Source organism: Callithrix jacchus, chromosome 7 (genome assembly GCF_049354715.1).
Source record: "Callithrix jacchus isolate 240 chromosome 7, calJac240_pri, whole genome shotgun sequence".
Lineage (NCBI taxonomy): Eukaryota > Metazoa > Chordata > Mammalia > Primates > Cebidae > Callithrix > Callithrix jacchus.
The window spans coordinates 97821265-97846623 of record NC_133508.1 but is presented as its reverse complement, the minus strand read 5'-3'; the positions used below and the strand labels follow the sequence as shown (position 1 = coordinate 97846623).

The 25359-nt window shown below is 40.5% G+C and overlaps 1 pseudogene; it reads right to left on the bottom strand.

Annotated features, from left to right (window-relative positions):
• Positions 1–16256: 16256 nt before the first annotated feature.
• Positions 16257–17478, bottom strand: LOC100403083 (coiled-coil domain containing 90B pseudogene; annotated as a pseudogene).
• Between the last annotated feature and the right edge of the window lie 7881 nt (positions 17479–25359).

Below are 25359 nucleotides of genomic sequence, written 5' to 3'. Positions count from 1 at the left end.
TTCTGTCCTTCAAGACTCATCATCTCCTTTGGGAGATCTTTAAAGACACTCTTGCTAAGACTGACCCCCCCATGCTGTTCCCTCATGGTTAGCACTTTATTGAAATTGCTTAATTACTTGGTAGTCTTTTCTGCTAGACTGAAGCTCTCTAAGGATAGGGACTAAATCTATCTTGTTGGTCATGGTATCCCCAGTGGCTAGAACCAATTTGTGGGCCTTCAAACTTAGTTTAGTAGATAAATGGATGGTTCTTTGTCAAGCCTGGGATTTCTAGAACCAAGAGCAGATGCTGGTGGCGCCCCTGATGCTGCCTGCCTGCCCCTTCGCTGCTGACCTGCTGCTGTGATCCTGACTGACCTGTGCAGTGCCTGGCCATGGACAGAAGCAGTGTGCTGTGGCAGGGAGATCTGGCGACAGAGACAGGAATATCAGCCCTGTCTTCTACGTGCTGTGTGATCTGGCCGGAATCTCAACTGAATCTCTTTTGATCTGTAAAGTGAGGGAGTCCTAATAATACCTTGATTTTGAAGATCCAATGAGACAGTAGGTGATAATGGAATTTTACACATTATAAAGAACTACGAAAATAGTATTTAATTTTCATTTTGAGCTTTTAATTTCTGGCTCAAAACAAAAGGGTTTGTACATTCTCCTCATTCTATTCATCTCTGCTCCATTTCTACTTGTATTTTCTTCTAGCATTAATAATATATACCATTTACTATTGTGTGCCAGGCACTCCGTTATTGCTTTGCACACATTAAGTCTCTACCAGTCAAGTAGGCATCCCATATTACAGCTAAGGAAATTGAAACCCAAAGAGTTTATGTACTTTTCCTAGTGAATAGCAGAGCTTAAATCTAAACTCAAGGCTGTCTGACTGCGGAACCCACACCCCTTGAATCACAGCATGTTAAATCTTGACTCTGGTCTCATGATTAGAGTTGACCTTTGGTAGCTCCTTCAGGGGTCCAAACTGTCCTAGGGTGGCCTGTCTCCCCTGGCTCTCAGCCCTGGTTTGGACACTGCTGCAAGGGGCTAGCAATATCCCGCTGGAGTAAGCTGATTGCCAGAGGCACATGAGAGTCTGTAAATATCACTACATCACCCCAAAGCAGTCACATTTCTGGTTCTGCCTTAAATTTCATCTGAATGTCCAGCATTTACAAACTATGTATTTCTATTTCCAGCACAGCTCACACAGGCTGCCTTAGGAGCCTGTCCTATGTACCTTGGGTTTACTTCTATTATAGTCCTAAAGCAGTGAATTCCGTGCTGAAGGCCAGAAGCTATTGCCCATCCAACAGCCTTTCCCCTCCTTGCCTTGCTGGTAGAGGTTGATTCTATTAATCTGTCTACCTTTTTCCCATGTATCTCAGGAGAAATGACTCCATCCTAGCTCTAGGAGTAAGCCATCATGATCTGTTCATGATAGCACCATTCCTCTTTCCAGTCATTGGTTTAGGGATGGGCACATAACATAGTTATGGCCAATGGACTAAGAGCAGAAGTCTCTTGAGGGCTTTTGGGAAAAGTTGATTTACCAAAAGAGGTATACAAGAAGATGCCATTGTTTCCTCTGCTTCCTCTTCCGCCTCTGTGGCTCTACCTGTGGGTTCCTAGAACTAAGGCAGCCCTATTGTGTCTAACGGAAGTGCTAGTATCCTGGAAGGCCAATATTCTGAGAATGTAAGGAAACTAAGCTTTTATAACATCACTGAACCATTGCATAAACCTTTCTTGAAGGAGTCCTATCCTGAGTTTATATAAGATCATAAAAGCTACATAGATGTCAAATCATGTTTTCAATTAAGAGTTTATATTTCCATTATTTGCAACTGACTTGGTCACTGATACCCTGTAACTCTCTACTTTCTTCTCCATTTCCACCCTGGACTACAAGCTAAGAGAAAGCAGAAATTTTTTCTTGTTTAAAGTTGTATACTCAGCATCTATTATTATAATCGACACACAGTAGTTACTAATCAAGCACTTCTGGACTGAATGAGTGAAAGCTCTGCTGGAGAAACTCACTAAACATGAAAATGCAGCACTCTTATATTTGATTTCATCCTGAGACAGGTTAAAATAAAAGCATGAGGGGGTGCTATGCTTGAGCTATGCTATTTACAGTAGACCAGTAAAAGTTTCTCCTGGATAATTCTCATGTAGAGTTGAAGCAGAATCCTTGAAGATCAGAGCAGAAGGGGACTTGGACATGGCTATCCTGAACAGCCTTAAAAAAAAAAAGACAAGGAAATGAGTTTCAAAGAAGGCAAGTAACTTGTCCAAGGCACCTATATATTTCTTGATTCTGTCCCTTTAAACCGTCCCAGCTCTTAACTTGCTATGCAACTGGGTCACATAGCAGACACTCTTTAAGCCTTTTTCAGACATAGGTAACAAAAGGGTAGTAATTCCCGTTTGCTCACTTCCAGATGCATGGTAAAAAGCAAAGCTGTGATGGAAATGGAAGAGTTTTGTAAGTTACACCATTCTAAGCAAATTTGATTTACTATCGCAGTAGATATTAAATATATGTGTATCGAAGTGAGATGAGGGAAGAAGCTATAACCAGGGTGCTAACAGGTCTCGGTCTGAATTTGTGGGGAACATAAAAGGAAGGGACTCAAATAGAAAAAGAGGGTGAAGACAGGATGTTGGACTGCAAAACTGTGAGTTTTTGAGATCTTGTTTGTAGCAGACGCTGTGCTAGACATAATATACATCTTTATCACCATTTAGTGTGAGCATTGTACCACAGGTTTGGTTTCACCAGTGAAGAAGCTGAAGCTGAAGCTCCAAGAGGTTCAGTAAGTTGTTGAGGTAGTCGGTGGTCTTCATGGCCTGGCTTGACATCCATACTCTTTCTGCCATACCGTGGGTCACTCCAGAAACTTGAGTACATCTATCTGGATGACCCAGTCTGAGGTTCTCCTGTGTCTGGCACACTAAGACTTGCCATTCCCCACAGGTCTGCCCTGATGGAGCACTGGGAATATGCCAGGCAAGATGACTCAGAAACTGAAGGTTGAAAGATCATCTTGTGGATGATCACAGTGACCGGCAGCATCAATCTCCCCTCTCCCTCCCCATTGCTTCGTCCATAAGTCTAGGCATAGACAGTTCTTCCTTTTTTTGTTTTGGTGCCTAGGTCATGTTATTTGTCTTCATTTCAGTTGTGTTTGGTGTCCAAATACAAGCTCTGGAACAAGGGAAAAAGGAGCTAGTGTGATTCCAAGTCATACAACCTGGGTTCAAATTCTATTTCTACCATTACTCATTTGGTGGCATTATTCAAGTTTCTTCTGGGTCTCGGTTTATTCACCTGTAACATAGATGTAATACCTTACTTATAAGGTTACCTTTCGATTATTTTCCACATATGGTAGATACTAAGATAATGAGAGCTATTCTTTTTTTTTTTTTGAGATGGAGTTTCGCTCTTGTTACACAGGCTGGAGTGCAATGGCACAATCTCAGCTCACCGCAACTCGCCTCCTGGGTTCTGGCAATTCTCCTGCCTCAGCCTCTTGAGTAGCTGGGATTACAGGCACGCACCCACCATGCCCAGATATTTTTTTTATTTTTAGTAGAGACGGGGTTTCACCTTGTTGACCAGGATGGTCTTGGTCTCTTGACCTTGTGATCCACCCACCTCAGCCTCCCAAAGTGCTGGGATTACAGGCGTGAGCCACTGCGCCCAGCCAAGAGCTATTCTTTAAATTTATTTGTAAGAAAAAAGAAAAAGCACTTTAGCTTCTCTTCCTCTCTATTAGTACTTTAGGTCTTTTAAGTGCGGTTACTATCATTTTTTCCTGTCTCTGTATATTTCTCTTTTGTTCCCAAATCAGCTTGTACTTTCTAGAATTATGTTTCTGATAAGTCCTTCTCCATATTTTCTCTACTTTCCTCCGTCATCTCTATTTATCCCCCAGTATTCTTTTTTTCTCAACCTCTCTCTGTCCACTCGGTAACAGGGGGCTTTTCACCCCAAACCTCTTAGATGTGGTCATATAAACAGTTGTGTTTGCCCTGAGTTTGTTTCCATGTTCATTCGGCATCCATTCTGCTCCAGGAATTTCTGAGGCCAAAACATTTGGCTGCGGAAGGGACTCCCATGGCATTTGTTGAGGTGCATCTGGATTCTGCAGTCAGCAGCGTTTGAAGCCCTATAGTGCATCTGGTTGCAAATGTTTTTGGCCAACAAGGAGCTCAATTATCTAAGCACTTTTTTCCAATCTCTCTTTCAATCTGTTAAAAACATCCAGATTTCTTGGGTTCCATTTAGAATGGAAAACTATAACCACTTGGGAATTCTCTGATAGTAAAAACCTTTGCTGGCTCTCCTTTGCCTATGGAATAAATGCTAAAGCACTCTGCAGGCAATCAAGGCCCTCAGAGTCCAGCCTCAAATCAAGCCTTTAATCAGGGGTTCTTAATCTGAGGTTTGGAAATCCCTTGAAGTTCCAAGCAAAATTGTTTGTATATACTTTTTATTTTTCTGGATAGAAAGTCCAAAGCTTTCATCATTTTCTCAAAGGGGTCTAAAAATCAAAATGATTAGGAAGCCATCAGTCCATTAGGCTTGCCCTTGAATTGAGTAATGGGCACATCAAACTGTCATCTTCACAGCTCTTGTTCTGAAGCTCTTGTCCTGCTGTGCCCCACCAGCTGCCTTTGTAGCCCACATTTGCTGCCTTCTCTCACTTCCCTACCTGCTGGCATCTCTTTTCTATTTTTCTTTATAGCATTATCTTCATCATTAAAATTGACCTTTGGCTCTATATCCTGATAATCACTTACTTTGTCATTAATGATAATTTCCTGATAATGTCTTAGTTTGGCTTCCCCACAGAAGCAGATCCTAAGATTCTAGGTCACCAGCAAATGATAGCTTTCTGGAGTGAACATAGAAAACATAAGAAAGGGACACCAAGTAGAGAAGGAAGTGGATAGAGGATCATTATAAAGCAAATTAACAGGGTGGGCAGCTGGAGCTTAATCCTGCTGGGAAATACATGCCTTGGGTTTCCCCTAGGGTTGTTTATTCACCACTAATCATTGCTTGGGGAAAGTGGAGAGGAGAATAAAAGCCTTAGCACTCTGTCTGCCCAGCATGCAGGCTAAGCAGGATCTAGCATCCAGATAATGCCCTTAGTTGAAGAGTTGGAAGCTGGGCTGGATGGTAGCAAAGCAGTGCATTCTGAGGGCATCCAGATGTGGCCCAACAGTGCCTACTACATGATCTGCCTCTGGATGAGCACCCCTCCTAGTCTAGCTCTACCTCTGAGCTCCCCCTCTGATATGGTTTGGCTCTGTGTCCCCACCCAAATCTCAACTTGAAATGTACTCCCTTAATTTCCAGGTGTTTTGGGAGGGACCCTGTGGGAGATAATTTGAATCATGGGTGCAGTTCCCCCATACTGTTCTCATGGTAGTGAATAAGTCTCAAGAGATGTGATGGTTTATCAGGGGTTTCTGCTTTTGCATCCTTCTCACTTTCTTTTGCAGCCACCATGTAAGAAGTGACTTTCTCCTTCCGCCATGATTCTGAGGCCTCCCTAGCCATGTGGAACTTTAAGCCCAATGAAACCTCATTTTATTTCCAGTCTCAGGTATGTCTTTATCAGCAGGGTGAAAATGGATTAATACATCCTTCCTCCTGGGTTTACAGCACTGGACTTCTCGGCAATCCCCAGATGTGAACAATATTGTCTTGTCCCTGTCTGATTTATCATTTTGTTCCCTTCACCTAGGTTGTCCCTTTCTCTTCATGCTGAAGACTTAGTCATGATTCAAGGCCAAGCTCAAATGCCCTCATTTCCATGAAGACCTCGTTGATCCACCAACATTACAATGAAACCCATCTTGCTCATGTGAATCCTTAACATTGCACATTTGCTTATGAAATGAGCTGAACATGATGGGTGGATGTACTGCCTTCTCCCCTAGAAATTGAAGTCCTGAGGCCAGGAATTGGTTCATTAATTTTTATGTCCCAGAGATGAAGCAAATGTTTGGCACACAGTATTTGAAAAAGATTGGCCAGGTGAGGTGGCTCATGCCTGTAATCCTAGCACTTTGGGAGGCTGAGGCAGGTGGATTATGAGGTTAGTTCAAGACCAGACTGGCCAACATGGTGAAACCCCATTTATGCTAAAAAATGCAAAAATTAGCTGGGTATGGTGGCTCATGCCTGTAATCCCAGCTACTTGGGAGGCTGAGGTAGGAGAATTGCTTGAACTGGGACCCGGGAGGCAGAGACTGCAGTGAGCTGAGATAGTGCCACTGCACTCCAGCCTGGGCTATGGAGAGACACTCCATCTCAAAAAAAAAAGAAAAGAAAAAGAAAAAGATTTCCTGAGATGAAGTTCACAGTAGCCAACAATACAATTCTTGATTAAATTATATGATACCCCTGGAAATGAACTGTTTTGTTTGGCCTCTAAAAGCTGACTCCGTATGTGGTTCATCCCAGGGACAAGGTCTTTTTTCTTGCATTGATCTATTAAAATATCTTTTTTAGTTGCTTCTCTGGAAATCAGTGCTTTAGAATTGGCCTAAATATTCTTCAGAGCAATATGCAAATTAATGCAACATATATATACTGAACACTAACTATATTCTGGGAACTAGAAATACCTACTTGAATGCGTCAGACCACACTGGGCTTATAATCTTGCAGTGGTCCCTGTAATTGTTCTGTGTGTATGTAGAAGTCTTCTTTATGGCCACATTGTGAACTCATTACAAAGGTATCTAAGTGTCCATGCATGCACCGGACTGTGTTACTATAATACGAACTAATGAAAATCTTTTGAGTGGTTTCAGGCCAATCCCAATAATTCTTACTTAACTTTCAAGGCTCGGTTCAGATGTGTACTTTGGGAAGCCTTTGAGTATTAGGGTTGGCACTACCATGCAGTGGGCTCATAGCATCAGGTGCTCACCACAATATATTAAAATTATTAGCTCTGTTTTTACCTATCCAACCATCAGTACCTCAAAATCGGGGTGAATTTTGTTTGACTTCTCATATGGAGTGTCTGCGGTATGGAAGAGTCTCAGTGGCTGTTTGTGAAGGCCTTGGACTCATGTATGTGTTTTCTCATTTGGGAGGGAGAATTCATGGTAATTCCAGAGAGGGGTGATTTTCCCAGCAGACCTTCCTCTCACATATCCTCTTCCCCTTTCATACAGGCTTTCACTTCCTTCCTTGATAGATTTGTAGAATAGGTTACACAGAACTCTAGTGAAACAAACAAACAAAAAAAATTACATTACTTTGGGATTGCCGTACTTAGCTTCTAGAGATAATTTTTCACTCAGGCTCTCACTTCACCTTTTATTCCTTTATTCAGAGAAGGAAATGATGTATACTTTCTGGAGAATGAGAGGACTACAAGTTATTTAAATGAAAGTATGTTGGTCAACATAAAAATTTGGTGATGATGGTGGGTATGGATATGCATATCTGTTTTCTGGTGAATATTGGTAATTTTAGAAGAACATTAGATAGATTTTTAACACTTCATGTGTATCAAATCATTTTTATAGCCTTTTCCAGACATTTCTTTGATTTTAATTTGTTTTCTATTCATTCCTCCTGCCCCTAAAGATTTTGATACATTATAGGCATGCAGTTTCAAAGGCTCAAAAGTATGTTCAGGACTTGCCTGTACCAAAGGATTTGGTAGGGGTCCTCTCCAGAATGGTAGCAAAGAGGTCCAGGCCTGAGGAGAGGAGACTGGTTACCCAGGGAAACCATAAACAAGGTGGCCAGTGGGAAGAAACAGCTACTCGACTCATATTCTGAGTAACTAGAGTTCTTGACTGCAAAATGCCAGTGTAAGTGGAGTTGGGAGGAGAAAGGAGAATGCAAAATGAAAAATTAAGCCATGAGCTAGAATGCTGTAGCTCAGAACAGTCTGAGATGTGTGCCACAGAGAACAGGAAGTGGTTACACAATGAAGTTGGGAGTGGAAGATGCCATTCACACCATCCATTTAGTTAATGCCTCATTTATGATGTGCAGACAGGTGGGGTACCTTGAAGAGACCCCAGTAGTCTGGACAGAAGATACAGACAAAAGTCCCTGCTCACAGGATTTTGGCTTCACCTCATAACACTTTCCAGCCCTTGAAAACGGTTCTGAGCAGGATCATACTATCCTTGGAGAGAGTAAATATCTTGGGCAGTCATGCCTTTTATGATTTTCCTCTAACACTGATTTCCCATTCACTTGAATTTTACTTAAAAAAAAAAAGCGAACCCACAGACCTGCCATGCCTGTACTTCTGTGTGGTATGTGAGCCTGTGGGTTAGCTATGAAAAGTCAAATAAATACAAAACAGGTGCCCAAGTACTGGAAACAAGGGGAGAGCAAGACCAAATTGATTCCAGTACCATGCAAGAGACACTCTTTATCCCAATTTAACCCCAAGTTCTGCCTCTGCAGCCACCATTTCTCTTGTTGTGGCTTCCATCCTCTCACACATATGCAGCATATTATGATATTGCAGTGCCACCAGGAAAGGCAAGGCTTCCATGCAGTTCAGCCCACAGGTCCCCTCTCTCCTCTCATATGAATGCTGGTGTGTTCATCCTAAGAATGGGTGCACTCTCCCAACCTGCCTGGACCACAATGCCACATTACATTTTAAGATTTAAACTTTACTCACAAAATTGTTGTCAAAAGGCAAATAACCCCTACACTCATTCACTACAAGCTTGAAGTATACACCAACATCCACTCTAATTTGCTATTTAATAAAAAGCATAATTAAAATCTACTGAAATGCATGGACTGAAATGAAAGACCTTTAATTCAGTAAGTATCTCTTGATTTTATAAGGGAAGCGAAATAAATGGCAACTTCATGCCTGTCCACAGGAAGCTTTGTGTCTCAAGTGATTCGATATACATATTCAGAACTAACAGTATTAGTCAGGCTCTGTGAGAATGACAGACATGGTTTAGATAGACATTGTGCCTGGCCTCAAGGAGCTTACAGTTTAGTAAAAGAGGTATTCAAGGGTACTATCTATGAATAGAACATAGAGGTACAAATTACATATTTCTGAATTCCAGTCTTATGTATTACAATGAGGGCGTTCTTTTCTACTTGGAGTCACCTGTGTGACTGGGTAAAGGATTCTAAGGAATTTGCTTATCTCAAGGGATCAGTCTCAATTACTGTTGCCCTCTAGAGAAAAAATAAGAAGTTCCGAGCCATGACCTATGTGGTCCTGTTCTCTATTGCAGTTGTTCTTATGGAGTATTACTACTCAAGCAGGCACTCCAACTGACCTGATCATTGCAGTGAATGCTGCAGCATCCTAGACACAGTCATGGAGATCCAGTGTACCCGTCTGCCAGAAGGTCAAGCAGTCAGATGCAAGGAGCAGATACAGACCTACCCCCATCCTGCCATTTGTGGTTAATAAACATAAAGCTGCCATTGGTTTGAAGTTCATGGAAGTGAGAGAGTAGTGTATTTGATGTGTCTCCCATATTAATGTTCAAGATTCCCAGTTTGATGGAGATACTGGGATGGAATTGCTATGAGCTTTTTACAAAGAAACAGCAGAGAAGGTACAGAAATGAGGGAGACAGTCATGAATTCAGCTTTTTTTGTTGTTGTTGATTTGGGAGCCCCATGAAACATCTGAGAGCAAATTTTGAGTAGATATTATTTATTTGTTTAATTTTTGATATAGAGTCTCATCCTGTCACTCATGCTGGACCCTGATCTGGGCTCACTGCAACCTCTGCCTCAGGTTCAAGTGATTTTCATGCCTCAGACTTTCGAGTAGCTAGGATTATAGGCATGCACCACCACACTGTGCTAATTTTTGTATTTTTAGCAGAGATGGGGTTTCACCATGTTGGCCAGGCTACTCTTGAGCTCCTGACCTCAGGTGATCTGCCCACCTTGACCTGCCAAAGTGCTGGGATTATGGGCATGAGCCACCACACCCAGCCTTGAGTAGACATTTGGATAAAAGGCCTAGAGTTACAAGAGTGGCTGGGCTGGAGATATAAACTTGTGTACTATCATCATATTATCATTAATCCTACATTATAGATGAGGTTCTATAACTTGCTCAGAGTCATACTGTGCTAGAGTCTCTCTTGTATCTTTTTTTTTTTTTGAGACAGAGTCTTGTTGTGTCGCCAGGCGCCAGGCTGGAGTGCAGTGGCGCCATCTCTGCTCACTGCAGCCTCTGTCTCCCGGGTTCAAACAATTCTCCTGCCTTGGCTTCTCTCTCTCTCATATCTCTCTGTGCCTAGAGTAGTGTCTTGCTCACAGGAGATGCTCAATAATTATTTTCTTACATCCCAAAGACTCCCTAGATAGACATGTCAGACTTATTTAAAATCTGCTGGCCACTCTAGTCATTTGAAAGAGTATGTTTTGAAAATATGAGCTTTCTGATGGTTGTATTCAGGGAGACAACAGACGAGGAAACGGGCATCGAGACTGCTAATTGCGTTTACTGGACCACACGCCTTCCCTTCTCCTCAGAGGAATACATGTTTCCAAGAAATAGGGGTTTGTCTGAGGTCCAAGGGCACTTAGACAATGGAGAAAACAGGTCTCTCAAGCTGTGGTTAATGTCCCTGTCTGAAGACCTCACCCGCTATTGCTTTATTTATATCTGAACAACTAGCACTTCAGGATGCTTGTGTTTAGATTTCAGGTATACAAACTTGTTTTTTTCCTTAGTTCTGGTAAATGACTCCTTTTCAGCATTTTCAATTGTCTTTATGTAAATTGAATGTGGGGTTCTGGATCTGGAGACTGAACACCAGGCTTTGTATGTTGCTTTTGATTCCTAGAAGCACATGATCTTAGCCAAGTAACTAATTGAGCTGTTTTTTTTTTTTGACCCATAACAGGGGACTTACATTATCTGTCTCCTAGGGTGGTGGTAAGGATCAGTGAAATGGCCAGAGTGAAAGCATGTACTACATGTTTATTTAAAAAATCTGGCAGATTTTAGCACTCCTCGAAAGCACCCTTTTCCACGTCTCAGAGAGTTTAGGACTTCTCGTCTTCAGCTGGGGAGGGACTTCCCATCTCATGTTCTATCCTACCTATGGATGAATGGAGCTACTCTGCTTCAGAAATTGCCACTGAAATAAGATTTTAACCACTATAGTTGTTGCAAATTGCTTTGTCTCTCCAGAATAGCTGTTTCTTTGGGGGCACATTTCTCTTGCTCTCTTATCACATATCTTGCTGTTGGCTAGAGGAATTGGCCACTGGCTTAGGCCATTCATAGACTTCCAGTCCTCTAAGCACAGTTATTAATCCAGGAGTGTGCAAAAGATCTGCTGCGCCAGTGCCTTCCTCTGGAAGTTTAAATGAATACTGACCCCTGGGAGAAACAGGCTTTCTTTCCTGCTGATGTGGAGAGAGAAGAAGAGGTGGCAGGCAGAGAGTTCTGATAACAAAATGAGTTCCTGGACTATTGTGCTTGAGACCAGCTCAGCCCCTGCTCTTTACAGACTCATGAAACAATAGATTCCTCTTTTTACCTGTGCCAGTTTCATTGGAGTTTTGTACTTGCCCCATCATAAATATCCTAGTTGTCTACACTTGCACGACACACTACCTCCAAATTAAATAGCATAAAGCCATCACTGTGGATTCTGCCATGAATTCTGTGGGTCGGTAATTCAGACAGAGCATCCTAGGAATGGTAAGTCCAAGTTCCACAGTGTCTGATGATTCAGCTAATGAGACTGAACAGCTGCCATAGCTCGAATAGCTCAAATGCTAGGACTAGAACAATGGGGCTGAAGATGTCTCCTTCACCAACTTTGCTGACGTCTGAGCTGCGATAACTTGTAGGCTGGGCTCATCTGGGACTGTAACTTGGAGGAATAGTGTGTCACTCCTCTACATGTAGCTGGAGTTTCTCACAACCTGGGGGCTGATTTAAGCACATGCATCCCAAGGAGAAATGTTAGGAGAGCAAGAGTTCTGAGACAGCCAGGTGAAGCTGAATGAACATTTGCAGTCTAGACTCTGAGGTCACAGAGCACCACTTCTAATGTACTCTACTAGTAAAGCCATCAAGGGGAGGGGACATGGACCCCACCACTTGACAGATGAAATCTTGAGGAACTTGTGACCATTAAAAAAATATTGATGAGTACTACTGTCTTAATACATGTCTTCCCTTTTTTGTATCCAGCCTCACCACTCCATCCCCTTCTCTCTGTCAATCCTTACTCTGATGTCTTTAAAACTCATCTCCTCCTGAAAGCTGTCCCTGACTTTCCTTATTTTACTCAGAGGCCCATTTTAATCCTTTAATAAAAGGCAAAAGATGTATTTAAATGGAAGAGAAACCAGAATATTCTTACTAATCCTTATCTCCTTGATGCTAGTGATAGGCAATTCTAGCATAATCTTAGGTACATCTGTGTGTTACAGAGCCATAGATGCTGAAAGCTGAAAGAAGTGTGAGAAATGATCTAGTTCATACCCTTAGTTTTGCAGATTCAGTTCAAACGACCTTTATTAAACTCAACTCTCTGCCAGCCATTATGCAGGTACAGAGGATGCCAAGTTGAACTATGTGCACAGAATAGTCAATAAGTGTAGGTCAGGTGCAGAAGCTCATACCTGTAATCCCAGCACTTTGGAAGGTCAAAGCAGGAAGATAACTTGAAGACAGGAGTGCAAGACCAGCCTGGGCAATAAAGCGAGACCCATCTAGAAAAATAAATTTGCTTGGTGTGGTGGTATGCGTCTGTAGTCCTAGCTATTTGGGAAGCTGAGGTGGGAGGATTGCTTGAGCCCAGGAGGTTGACACTACAGTGAGCTAGGATTGTGTCACTGCACTCTAGCCTGGGTGACAGCAAGAATCTGCCTCAAAAAAAAAAATTGTAACCCAGGGAAGCATATCCTAAAGTATCTTTTGAAAACTTGGGTTCCACAGAATATTAATTTTATGGAGAAAAAAGTTAATGTAATCACTGTATTTGTGAAATGCTAGTTTCAATAAAATTAAACAATTTAACATGTTGTTTATTGTAAGACTTTTTAGGGCCTTTGCTGTGTATGTATTAGCCTGAACAAATGTTTGTCAAATGAAGTTCTTGGATGAAAGCGTATTGTACATCTCTAAGGTAGTGAGTTGAGGGTGGGACAAAGTATGCTATGTTTCTCAAACTTCTCTGAACACATAGCTCCTTTTTTTGGAATACAGGCCTTAAGTATTGTACTTTGGACACATTTGGGAGTGAGAACAGAAGGGTGAATGAAAGCATTCCTTTTCACTCCTCCCTTTCCATTTCATGTTGGCCTTGTTCAACTGGACTCCCTGGACTTCTGTCTCAGTGTCTTTTACACTTCTGTTTCTTTTCTTTTTTTCTTTTTTTTTTTTTTTGAGATGGAGTTTCGCTCTTGTTACCCAGGCTGGAGTGCAATGGCGCGATCTTGGCTCACCGCAACCTTTGCTTCCTGGGTCCAGGCAATTCTCCTGCCTCAGCCTCCTGAATAGCTGGGATTACAGGCACGCGCCACCGTGCCCAGCTAATTTTTTGTATTTTTAGTAGAGACGGGGTTTCACCATGTTGACCAAGATGGTCTCGATCTCTTGACCTTGTGATCCACCCGCCTCGGCCTCCCAAAGTGCTGGGATTACAGGCTTGAGCCACCGCGCCCAGCCCTTGAGCCACCACACCTGGCCACACTTCTGTTTCTTCATGAAATGCAGATACAGTCCTGAACCCCAGTGTGCTGGTTGGGAAACTCAGACAATCCAGCTTCACTCTTACTAGAACCCTGTCCTGGAGGTTCTGAAGTTCCAAGCCATGATGTCAATGTTCACTGGAATTTGAAAACTACCCATCTGCTAGATTGAACCTTACATGCTGTCTGCCAGAAGCTTCCCTGAATTAGCCACCTTCTTCTTGGCAACTGAATTACCCTTGGCAAGGAATTACCCTGATTTAGGTCCTGAATTACAGTAGTCTCAATACTTTATATTTGGATTGAGCCACATGAAATTACTGTTTTGGGGGAATTAAAAACAGTTAAGTATTGGCACTTGCATAGTTTTACCTAATATCACTTAATCTTTACAATGTTTCTATGAATTAAGCCTGAGCTAGGCTAGACCAAGGCACATGGGCATTGCACAGTCCAATAATTTGTACCTTTTCATATTGATCCTTTAAAATTCCGAGCACCTATAGAGAGCCTGCATGTAGTATGGCAAAGTGGGTAAAGGGGATCCCTGTTTCCCTGTTGGCTGTGCCAGCAATTCTCCTATTTTACAGAATAATTAAGCTCTGGCCCAGAAATTCATAAAGCGCTCTGCCAAACAAAAGCCCTACTGTTAACCAGACACACCTGTCCTTAGAAGGTGGTTTGGCCACTATTCCTATTTATTATTACTCAATACTGTTCTTCCCCCTCAGCAATTGAATAAAATATTTCTTCCAGCCAGATATTCTTCTCTCTGTGAAAGAAATAGTTTTTTCTTCTTCTATCTCATTTTATTTTCAATGATATTTTGGTGCATTGTAAATAACTGCCTGGATGACATGATAGATTTCATCTGGCTCTTTATATTTTATCCCCATTTTGCAGATGAGGAACTCAGAGTTCAGACAGGTTAGTGAACCTGTTAGAGGCCACAATGCCAATATTTGCTGGTGCTGGAATTTGAACTCAGGTCTGAAGAACTCCCAATCTGGCTGTCTTAACCACAACATGGTCTAGCTTTGTCTTCCCTCAGGCATGGTTTCCCTTGTTACATTAGCTGAAAACATGGGGCTTAGAGCTTGTTACTCTGTCACTTACTAGTCGTATGTCTTTGTAAGTTACTTAACCTCTCTGGTTCAGGTTCCTCATTGGTAAAGTAGAAATAATAAAGGTCCATCTTTAAAAATGTTATTGTAAACATGCAATGGCTTAAAAATAACAGCAACTGCTACTATTATTATTCCCTATCTCCATCCACTTATTTCTATTTTCCCTGCTTTTCCTGTGGCCAATGTTGCTGAAGACCCAGTCAGTATGTCTTGGGCTAGAATTTACTTAATCTGGAGCCAGCCTATTTGAGAGGCCAGAAAAGCTGCATCCTCATTCTCCTCTCCACTTGGAGCTGATTCCCAGGAATTCCAAATGGCCAACATTAGGAGTTTAAATGATAGAAATTAAATAGCCATCAATAATACCCTAGCATTCAACATTTAAGTTGTGCCAAATGTTTGCAATTATACATACAAAGAGCAGGGACAATTAGTGGAAAATTAACTAGAAAATTAAAAGACTGAGGAACTGAAAATATAAACAGACAATGACCTGACCACATATGACACTAGAACTCTGACCTACAAACTCTACAGCAAGGAACCTGGGAAGTCGCACTACTAACACTGGAGCAATTCACTCAGAACTTGGTCAGTGACTGCCAACTTCCGTATGATTTTCCTCTACTGCTAACTCAGGACCAACTAGGGAGAGCCAAGATACCCTTCCACTAGTTATCCTGCCTCTAGCTTCCCAATCCCAACAACCTCCAATCAAAGCACACTTGAAGCTTTCTTTTTTTTTTTTTGCTATGAACATTTCCCACTTCCCTACCTGGCTGAGTCTCTACCAAACACAAGTGATGGTGGCTGACTTCCTTGCCCTTATAAGCTCTGAATAAGTAGCCTCTGCTTGTTCTAATTTGAGTGGTCTTTGTTTATTTCTAGAGATTTCCTGGGGCTTCCACTGACATATGGGCTATAATGCCCAGCACTGTGGATCCCAGCTTTCAGCCAGGTGCAGCAGCCACAGAAGGCCCTGGTACCTTACTGTTCACAGTTTGTCAAGTCAGCGCTTATGTGGGAAGTTAGCACTGGTCTGAACTCCATGCTCTTGCACTGTGTTCCTTAGCTATCTATTTTCAGTTTAGCACCTGGGTTTTATTTTGCTTTATTTTATTTTGAGATGGATTCTGACTCTTGTTGCCCAGGCCAGAGTGCAATGGTGCAATCTTGGCTCACTGCAACCTCTGCCTCCCAGATTGAAGTGATTCTCCTGCCTTAGCCTCCTGAGTAGCTGGGATTACAGGCACCTACCACCACGCCCAGCTAATTTTTTTACTTTTAGTAGAGATGGGGTTTCGCCATGTTGGGCAGGCTGGTCTTGAACTCTTGACCTCAGGTGATCTGCCTGCCTGGGCCTCCCAAAGTGCTGGGATTATAGGTGTGAGCCACCATGCCTGGCCACATATAACTTTTTGTTTAGTTTTGTTTTGTTTTAATAATCTTTTATTTTATAGAAAAATGTAATTATGCAATGGTTATTAGGAAAGTTATTTGAGTAATAAGTATGTAGGCTAGGGAATAGTTTTCAAATATGTAGCCAATACCAACAGAATCCTGTATGATTTACACAATTGTTCAAGCAAACACAAGAAAACTGATTCAATTTCTATGAACTATCAAAAGGATGAAACGCTCTTCCATCTCAAACCAGGTTTGAATGACAGCTTTTCAATATAAAGACACACACACTATAAAGATAAAATATGTCTTCTCATTCTAAAACACTTCCTCCTTTAGTCCATGTATACTTTAAATAAACTTGTGTAGTAAAGTTTTGCTGCAGCTGACAATGTTCAAAGTGAATCTCTCTTGGTTTGGTGTTCTAAGAAGCCAATAGCCGCAGCAGTATGAGCATTAATACTACTTCCAGAATCTATAAAATCCCAATGCTATTGCCAGGCAAGTAAACACTGAGGCTGCAAGATAACGAATGGTCTCAAGTTTGTTAGACTCCATCAGTGTTTTTAAGGAAGCAATTTCAGCATCAATTTTATTACTGGTCTCTGAAATAATACTTTTGGTTTGGGTATCTTTTTTTGTAAATTCTGTAGTTGCTTCCATAAGTTGCTTTTCTTGATCTGTAAACATATCTGTTACTCTGCTCCTTTCTAGGTTGATACCCAGTTTATTATCTGCTCTGATTCGACTGGTTTCATGCATTAGTTGTTGCTTAACTTGGTCTAGTTCAATTTTCATTTTCTCATTCTCAGCTCTCAGATTTGCAAATTCACTTTTCTCTAGGATGACCATGTCTTTCCTGATAGAGTCCAAATGAGCCATTAGCTGTTGTACTGTTATTTCCTGTTGAGCTTGAGTGATCATCTCTTTATAGATAGTATCCAGGCTGACATTTGATAAAGTAGTTAATGCTGATACAATTGTTTCTGCTTGTGTTTTGTCAAATCCATGAGTTTCCAAGTCCTGAACCAATGCATGGGTATCAAAAGTTAATTTCCTTTGTTCTAAAGGAGTTATGTCCACTGGACGCCTATCATATCCCTCTTTGGTTGTGATAGTGAAGAAGTCTCTCCGCAGGGCCGGCGAGAAATGCCCGCGGGGGCTTGAAACCCAGCGATCTCCGCTGCCTTGGAAAAGCAAGAACCGCCAAGCCCAGCGACGACTCATGTCCTCAGAGTTTTCCGGTGGGCGGGAGGCGGAAGTCACATATAACTTTTATAATTTGTTTCCATTTGTTTGTAATTCCTGGTGGAATAAGGCCATTCCTTTTTATCCTTTTCTTCTCTTCTTTGTGTTTTTACATAGGACTTGCAGGGCTGTTGTTTGAGCCAGCCTAGTAGATGGCTTAGTTTATGGTTTTCATCTAAACAGACAAACTTTGCTTGGGTCACCAATAAAACTGGATAAGTTTCTCCTTCTGTCTAGACTGTTTTGTCTTGACTGCTTTGATCCAGAGAGACACTTTTCTGTAGTTTTATAACTGCTGGGGGTGCTTCCTTCTTTTGGAGGCAAGCAACTGTCAGTTAGGGGTCCTGGGGCATGAAGTACAAAAGCATCACTTTTGACCGACTGTCGCCAGCTCTTGTGGGTTGTTTGAACAGAAATCCTTTCCAAACTCCTGGGAAAAACTCCTAGTTCTTATGTATATTCTAATAACAATATGAATTTTTGAGCTTATCTCTCTAAAAAGTAGAATTTTGCCACAGATGATTTGGGCAATCAGTGGCCACTCTGTGGAATGTTTGAACTTGAACAAAATTTTGAACAAAATTGTTCATTTGAGAGATTCTTTAGAAAATAAAAGGAATTAAGATGTCTCAGGCCTAGCTGGTAGCATTTCAAAAATTTAATTGGTATTTAGAGGCCTCAAAACAAAATTCTGAGAAAGGATTGCTTTACTAAAAGTTTTGTCTGTTTATTTTGCCAAAGCAAGTGAACAATTTGACACAGGCAACGATATACTATGTTTATTTTCCCTAGGAAATTATCTTCCTCTTTGTCCTCCAGGTACCTCCCTATGTCCAGTTCTACTTTTATTCTCTATTTTTCAAATCTGTCCTCTTCTGCATATTCATGAACTCCTGTTACCTATTCACCTTGTCCAGATGTCCTACCTTTTCTTAAAGACTCTTTTAAAGGCCTCAAAATGTCAATTGCCTCTAAACATCTATTACCTTGTCCATGAGCTGGATGAAAGCTACAGTAGAATTCAAACAGCCAAGCTGAATTAAGAACCATAATTATGAAATTCCCTAAATCCAGGCATGACCAGCAGCTATTAATAGAGGAATTTAGAATTGTTTTGAGTGCATATACCTCGTACACACTCAATAGAGTTAACTGATTTATATCTGCTTGTACGCATGTTGGTTGGAACCTTAGATACTAAATTCTTGGTTGCACAAGAAATGAAACTGACCCAAGAAGGGGTCTATAAGATCTCCCTTTCCACAATAAATATCAGAATCAAATATTAGGGCTGGAAAGTAGGACAAGGTTTCCCAAGCACCATACCTGAAAGATTTGCAATAAAAATTAATTGGACTTCAGTTAACTCGTGCAAACAGAGAAAAGATGAAACTATAGAAAATTTTAGGATAGCCTACAAAATACCATCTGACAACATCTGATAGTTAAAGAAGATGTTGACATAACAGCAGCCCTTTCATTGGGGACCTAATAAGAAAACAGAAATTAGAATGGAAACTAAGCCTTTTATCTGAACTACAACACCAGGTAGGACACCTTGAAAGGGCTCTAGAACAAAATGAGACGGGAAGCAGACAAACTTACACCTCTGCAGACCAAATAGCTGGTGGCTAACTTCTTAACAGACTATTAACAAAGATACCTGTAGAACTTATAAACAGAGGGAACAATGGATAAAAGATGGTCTCATCTTGGAAAAGAAAAACCAAGGTAGAGAAAAATTTCTTAATTCAGATCAACAAGAGTTCTCTAAGGAAGAGAACAGTGCCCAATATTCTGCCTTAGTCTTAAACATACAAGATGAATTAACTGTAAATATAAATGTTCAAACCTTACCAGTTCCTGGTAGATATATGGGCTACTCTTTCTACATTATATTCTGCCATCTTCACTCAACTCCATCCTTGGAGTCAACATACCACACAGGTGGTAGGTATTTCAAATAATGAGTAGATTCCCTATCTTCTAGGCTTTAACTATAACATTGGCCGTGATTGAAAAGCACTCCTTTCTGCTCTGTGATACCACTCTTGTAAATATAATAAGAGACTTACTTTGAAAATGGAATTGTAATATTGAATGAACACCAGAGGAACAACTTCTTTAGAATTCTGAGGTCTCCTCTGTTCATAATCAAGTTGTGCCTGCTCTGGATATACCTTTGCTTCTTTCATTATTGTTGTTGTGTACCCCATGTAGAGAGATCTTGACACTCTGTGAATGAAAAATGTCACTAACATAGGGAAAATAATTGGACAGACCTATTAATGGTCTACCAAACTCTTATGAAGCAAGAGCAAAAAAACAAAAACAAAAACAAAAAAAAAAACAAAACCAAAAACCAAAAAACCCCTGTAGTTATAGTTGAAGGCTTTTTAGCCAAAGGCCTTCTCAGATCCCAAAGTGGGCCTGGTAATGATCATGTTCTTCCAGTAAAACAAAACAAACAAACAAACAAACAAACAAAAAGCAAAAAAACAAACCGAAAACAAACAACCAAAAGGATAAAGACATTGATTAGTTCAAGATGTCAGAGCCATGAACAGCATTGTACTTCCTTGGTTTCTGGTAACGTCTACCCTAAATATCATCCTTAGGCCACTTGCTTCCCTCACTTTGGTCGACATTTGTTCTGCCTTTTTCAGTTTGCCTTTAGTCGAAAACAAAAGAAAAAAAATTTTTTTTGCCTTCCCCTGGAAAGGAAGATAGAGTATTTTAATAGTGATGCCCCAGGTATTCACTGAAATCACCTCCTATTTTTCCCAGGTCCTCAATTAAGACTTAAAAGATCTAAATTTTCCTTATGATTCGGATACAATATGCAGATGATCTACTTTGCTCAAAGAACAAGAAAGCCTGTAAAAGGGATACTATTTACTTCCTCATATTTTAAATAGAAAAGGACATAAAATCCTAGAAGATAGAGTAAAAATTTTTTCCAAAACATCATCCATTATTTAGGACCAGATCCATCTATGGGGAGAAAAACACAATCTCCTGATAGACTAAAGACCATCAAACTTATCCTAGACACCTCGACAAATGACATTTGAGAGAATTTCTAAGTTTAACTAAATATTGCAGAAGAGTGCCAAATTTTTTCTTAGATCTTCATACTTAATTATGAATTAAGTCCTCAGTAAGAGACCTGCTTCTCTGGGAATGCAAATATGGAAAGGTCTTCTAAAATCTGAAGAAGGTTCTTCGACAGGCTCCTTTCTTAGGCATCCCTAAATACAAAAATTCCTTTGGTCTACTTGTGCATGAACAATCTGGACAAGTGCTGAGATTTTAACTCGACCTTACAGGAGTCATCACAACCTCACCACTTACTACAGCCTTACCCTTGATCCTATTACAAGAGCTTAAGCCCTTGTATATCTTAGGATAATAGCTGCTGCAACCAAACTCATTCATGCCTCTGATGAACTAGGTTTAAGCTCCTTGCTTGACCCCACAGTTTCTCACCCAGCACATAGTGTGTTCTCAATTACTGCTGATTGAGAACACACTATACTTCCCAGCTGTCTGATTAACTACCCAAGAGATTCTGTTATGTTCTCCCTCTCCTATTACTATTTGCCACCAGAACACTCTGAGTCCTGCCATTCTACTGCCCCTGAAGGAAGCAATGGAAATCATATCATTCCCCAACCTTAGTTAAGGAGCTGTCTTTATTTTACTGAGATTTATAAGAGACTCCCATCAAAAACTTGGTCCAAATATTATTTGTTGATGGATCATACTTAAATTAGAAGATAGTAGTTACCAAGCAGGATATGCTATCACTAATTTAAGCTCTTCTTCAGAATATAGTTCTCTACTTAAGGTAAAATAAACCTGAACGGCAGAACTTACAGTATTTACTAGAGCATGTAAACTGGCCAAAGACCAGAATGTAAACATATGTACAATAACAGGTAGGTTTTTGGAGTAATATTTGACTTTAAGATGCGTTGGAAACAGAAGGATTCTCATCCCCTCTCAAATCTTCATTAAAAATGAGCAAGTTAAAGAACTTTTGGATACTACTTCTTCTTCCTAGGGAGGTAGCTATTACATAGGTTGAAGCCCATAGAAAAAGAGCTGGATTTCCTCCAGCTTCCACTCTCCAGGGAGTTTATGTTTTAGTTATTATATGTCTATTTTCAGTATGTGTTGATGTTGAAGTAGTTCCTTGCCAAAAAGCTACAGAACTTATAGTTGCTACAAAGCTGCTTGATTTTTTTTTTTCCAACCAGGGATATTCCAATTTTTATATACTAAATAACTGAGACCCACACTTTATAGAAACCATTATAAAAGAACACTGCAATGCATTATCAAAGCTGAAAAGCTACACTGCTTTTTCCATCCAAATCTTTTGGAAAGGTAGAAAGAACCAATGTCATCCTTAAGTTAAAAGTATCATAATTATACAACCTTTCAATAATCCTTTTTCTCTCTTGACCAAAGGTATTTCTACTAGCCATTATGGCCATATGATCCATTCCTTTGGGGACAATAGGTTGTTTTCTTATTAACTGGTAACTGGAAGTGTCATGAATTAATAGATTCATCTTTAATACTAGATTCTTCCCCACTGCTTGAAGACTCGGCAAAACACTGCAAGGGACTCATGTACCATCCCCATTTCTACCACCAATATTTTAAGGCCATCCTCCCACACATCTACCCAAGCAAAGTTTTCATGACTTGCAATGCGGAGATTTCATCTACTGGAAGAGACATAAAAGAAAAACTGTACTCAAACCTCATTGAAAGGTATTTTAACAACAAATGCAGGAGTGGAACTTCTGGAAATTAATCCTTGTGTTTCTGTTTTACAGTGAAAAAAGCCATAAAGAATTTCATATAATTGAAAGGCAATTATATGGAACCTCAAACAGGATTTTCACAGATTCTCTAGGAGCAGGTGATCTTTAGAAGTAGTCATCTAACCTGAGACCATCAGAACAATCTTAGGACCTCAAACAATGGACAGCTTCCACTCCAGACCAAGATCCCTGTGTAATTCCTGTTTTGTTTTTCATCTGCTTGCTTATAAACACTTACCTTCTCACGTTCTATAGAGCCCTGAATGTTGTCCACCCATGATGGCTTCTTTTTTATTTTCACTGGATAACTATTAGGTTGGAACGTTCTCATTCACTCATTCTTTGATTATTCCAAACCATAGCTCTGGCTTCAACTTTACCAACTTTTGGATATGCCATTAATCAATGGACCCCATGATATCTTAGGGCAATGTCAGTCTCACCAATTAAGGACATATGGAACTACAATTGATTGCATTTCCATTTGCACCTACATGGACAAATGTGCTAAAATGAATCAAGCTGTAACTTTGCTAGTGTCCTTTTTCTTCCAGAATAGAAATACGTTGTTACAGTCTATTGATTGGAACTTAGGTAATATAAATTTGAATTCAGCAACCTTCTTAAGGTGATTGGCTAAATTCTTGCTACTTGGAAGAGACTAATAAAGACAAAAACGTGTGACCTAGCTAAAGTAAAGCATTGATTCTGACCTCATGTCATAAACAACTAACTTTTTCCCTAAATGTCCATGTGCCATTATCATATCCTTCTAGGACTTCCTGGTCCTGGTTTCCTCAGAACACAGAGATTCTAATTCTATAAATCACCAAAGCTGGAAATTCTAACTCAGATGATAGCTCCATCATAAGTACTCAACTTGGGGGATTTACTTACTTTTTTTTTTTTTTTTTTTTTTTTTGAGATGGAGTCTCACTCTGTCACTCAGGGTGGAGTACAGTGGTGCGATCTCAGCTCACTACAAACTCTGCCTCCTGGGGTGAAGCATTTCTGCTGTAGCCTCCCGAGTAGCTGGGATTACAGGTGTGCACCACCACACTTGGCTAATTTTTGTACTTTTAGTAGAGATGGGGTTTTGTCATGTTGGCCAGGCTGGTCTTGACCTCCTGACCTCAGGTGATCCACCCACCTCAGCCTTCCAGAGCGCTGGGATTACAGGTGTGAGACACCACGTTGCGTGGCCTACTTACTCATTGTGTATGTGAACAATGAAAGGAATGTTACCAGTGTTAAGACTCAAACTTAGAAGTAACTCAGCAGAAGTTATTAATTAATGTACCCCTCTTGCCTTAGATAGTGTACAGATCAATCTCAACTTGTCGGCAGGAATAATGATGGACAATGTCATTGCTTTAAATTTCTTGTTGGCTAGTCAGGGTGGTATCTGTATCATTATTAATATTTCTTGCTTACTTAGATCAATGAAGCAGGTGTAGTCAAGTAGGCTGCACTTGACTTTAAAGAACAAGTGACTTCAGTTTCTAAGATTGATCCTCATGGTCTCTGGGGTTCATTTTGTTTACCTGAGTTAGGCAATTGGAAGGACTTGTTCTAGCTCTCTTAGCGGGACTTTTACTTACCTTTGTTTTGTCATAGTGGTTGTAATCCTGGTTCATTATATTCTATACAGAGTCTTAAATGCTTCTGTACAGCATCTCTCTCATCAAATGATTGTCATGATGATACAGCAGTAAAAAGATCAAGGAAATCTTGTGATACAGCTGACTGTGGAAACAAGCCGACAACCTCCCATCAGTGAAGATCTGTATTTTTGGTCTTTTTGAATTGGTCAACCTCTTACAAGTGATCGAATGACTGAAATGGGGGACTCAGACACATCATCTGGACAATGACAAGATCACATATGGCAATAGAACACTGACCCGCAAGCTCTGCGCCAGTTGATCCAGGAAGGCAAATCACATCCTTGGCATCAATTGAGCCAAAACAGTCAGCTTTGTTAATGACTGCCTGGTTTCTCATCTGTGGCTCTCACTTCTAATTTGGGACCAACCAGAGAAAACCAAATATGCTTCCTATGTTAGTTCATTTTCATGCAGCGGATAAAGACATACCTAAGACTGGGTAATTTATTAAAAAAAAAAAAAGAGGTTTAATGGACTCACAGTTCATGTGGCTGTGGAGGCCTCACAATCATGGTAGAAGGAGAAAGGTGAAAGGTACATCTTACATGGCAGCCAGCAAGAGAGAACTTCTGTAGGGGAACTCTGAATAAATAGTGTCTATTTTTTGCATTTTGGTGGTCTTTGTTTCTACAAGAAAAAAGTAAAATCCTCTTTATAAAACCATCAGATCTCGTGAGACTTATTCACTATCATGAGAACAGTGCAAGAAAAACCTGCTGCCATGATTCAATTACCGACCACTGGGTCTCTTCCACAGCACATAGGAATTATGGGAGCTACAATTCAAGATGAGATTTGGGTGGGGACATTGTCAAACCATATCACTCCCTAAAAAAATTGCATAATAGCCTCCATTTTAATAGCCTGTCTCCAGTTTCCCCATGCCAACGACTTCTTATTAGAGCATACCTGAAGCCTCTTCCTGTTCTCTGTCTCTCTTTTATCTATAAAACTTTCACTGCCTCTTCTGCCTGACTTTGAGTCTCTGCCAAATGGAGGTGATGATGGCTGATTCCCTTGTTATAGCAAGTTCTGAATAAATAGTGTCTATTTTTCGCATTTTGGTGGTCTTTGTTTCTACAAGAAAAAAGTAAAATCCTCTTGAAATTGTATACAATGATTAAAAAGGCTTAAAACTCAGAAAGCCTCTACAATTATTCCATAGAAAAACTGAGTTATTATTAATATCCAATGAATGATTTTGCTTCTTGGTGATATGTTAACACTAAGGTCAGATTATTTCTTTTCAGCAAGGCTTTGTGAAAGAAGGACCCTGAGCATCTGAAGGCAGAGAAGGTTCTCTCCGACATGTATGAAAAGGAATAAAAGACAGTCTGGAAGGAGAGGCGAGTGGGTTCCAG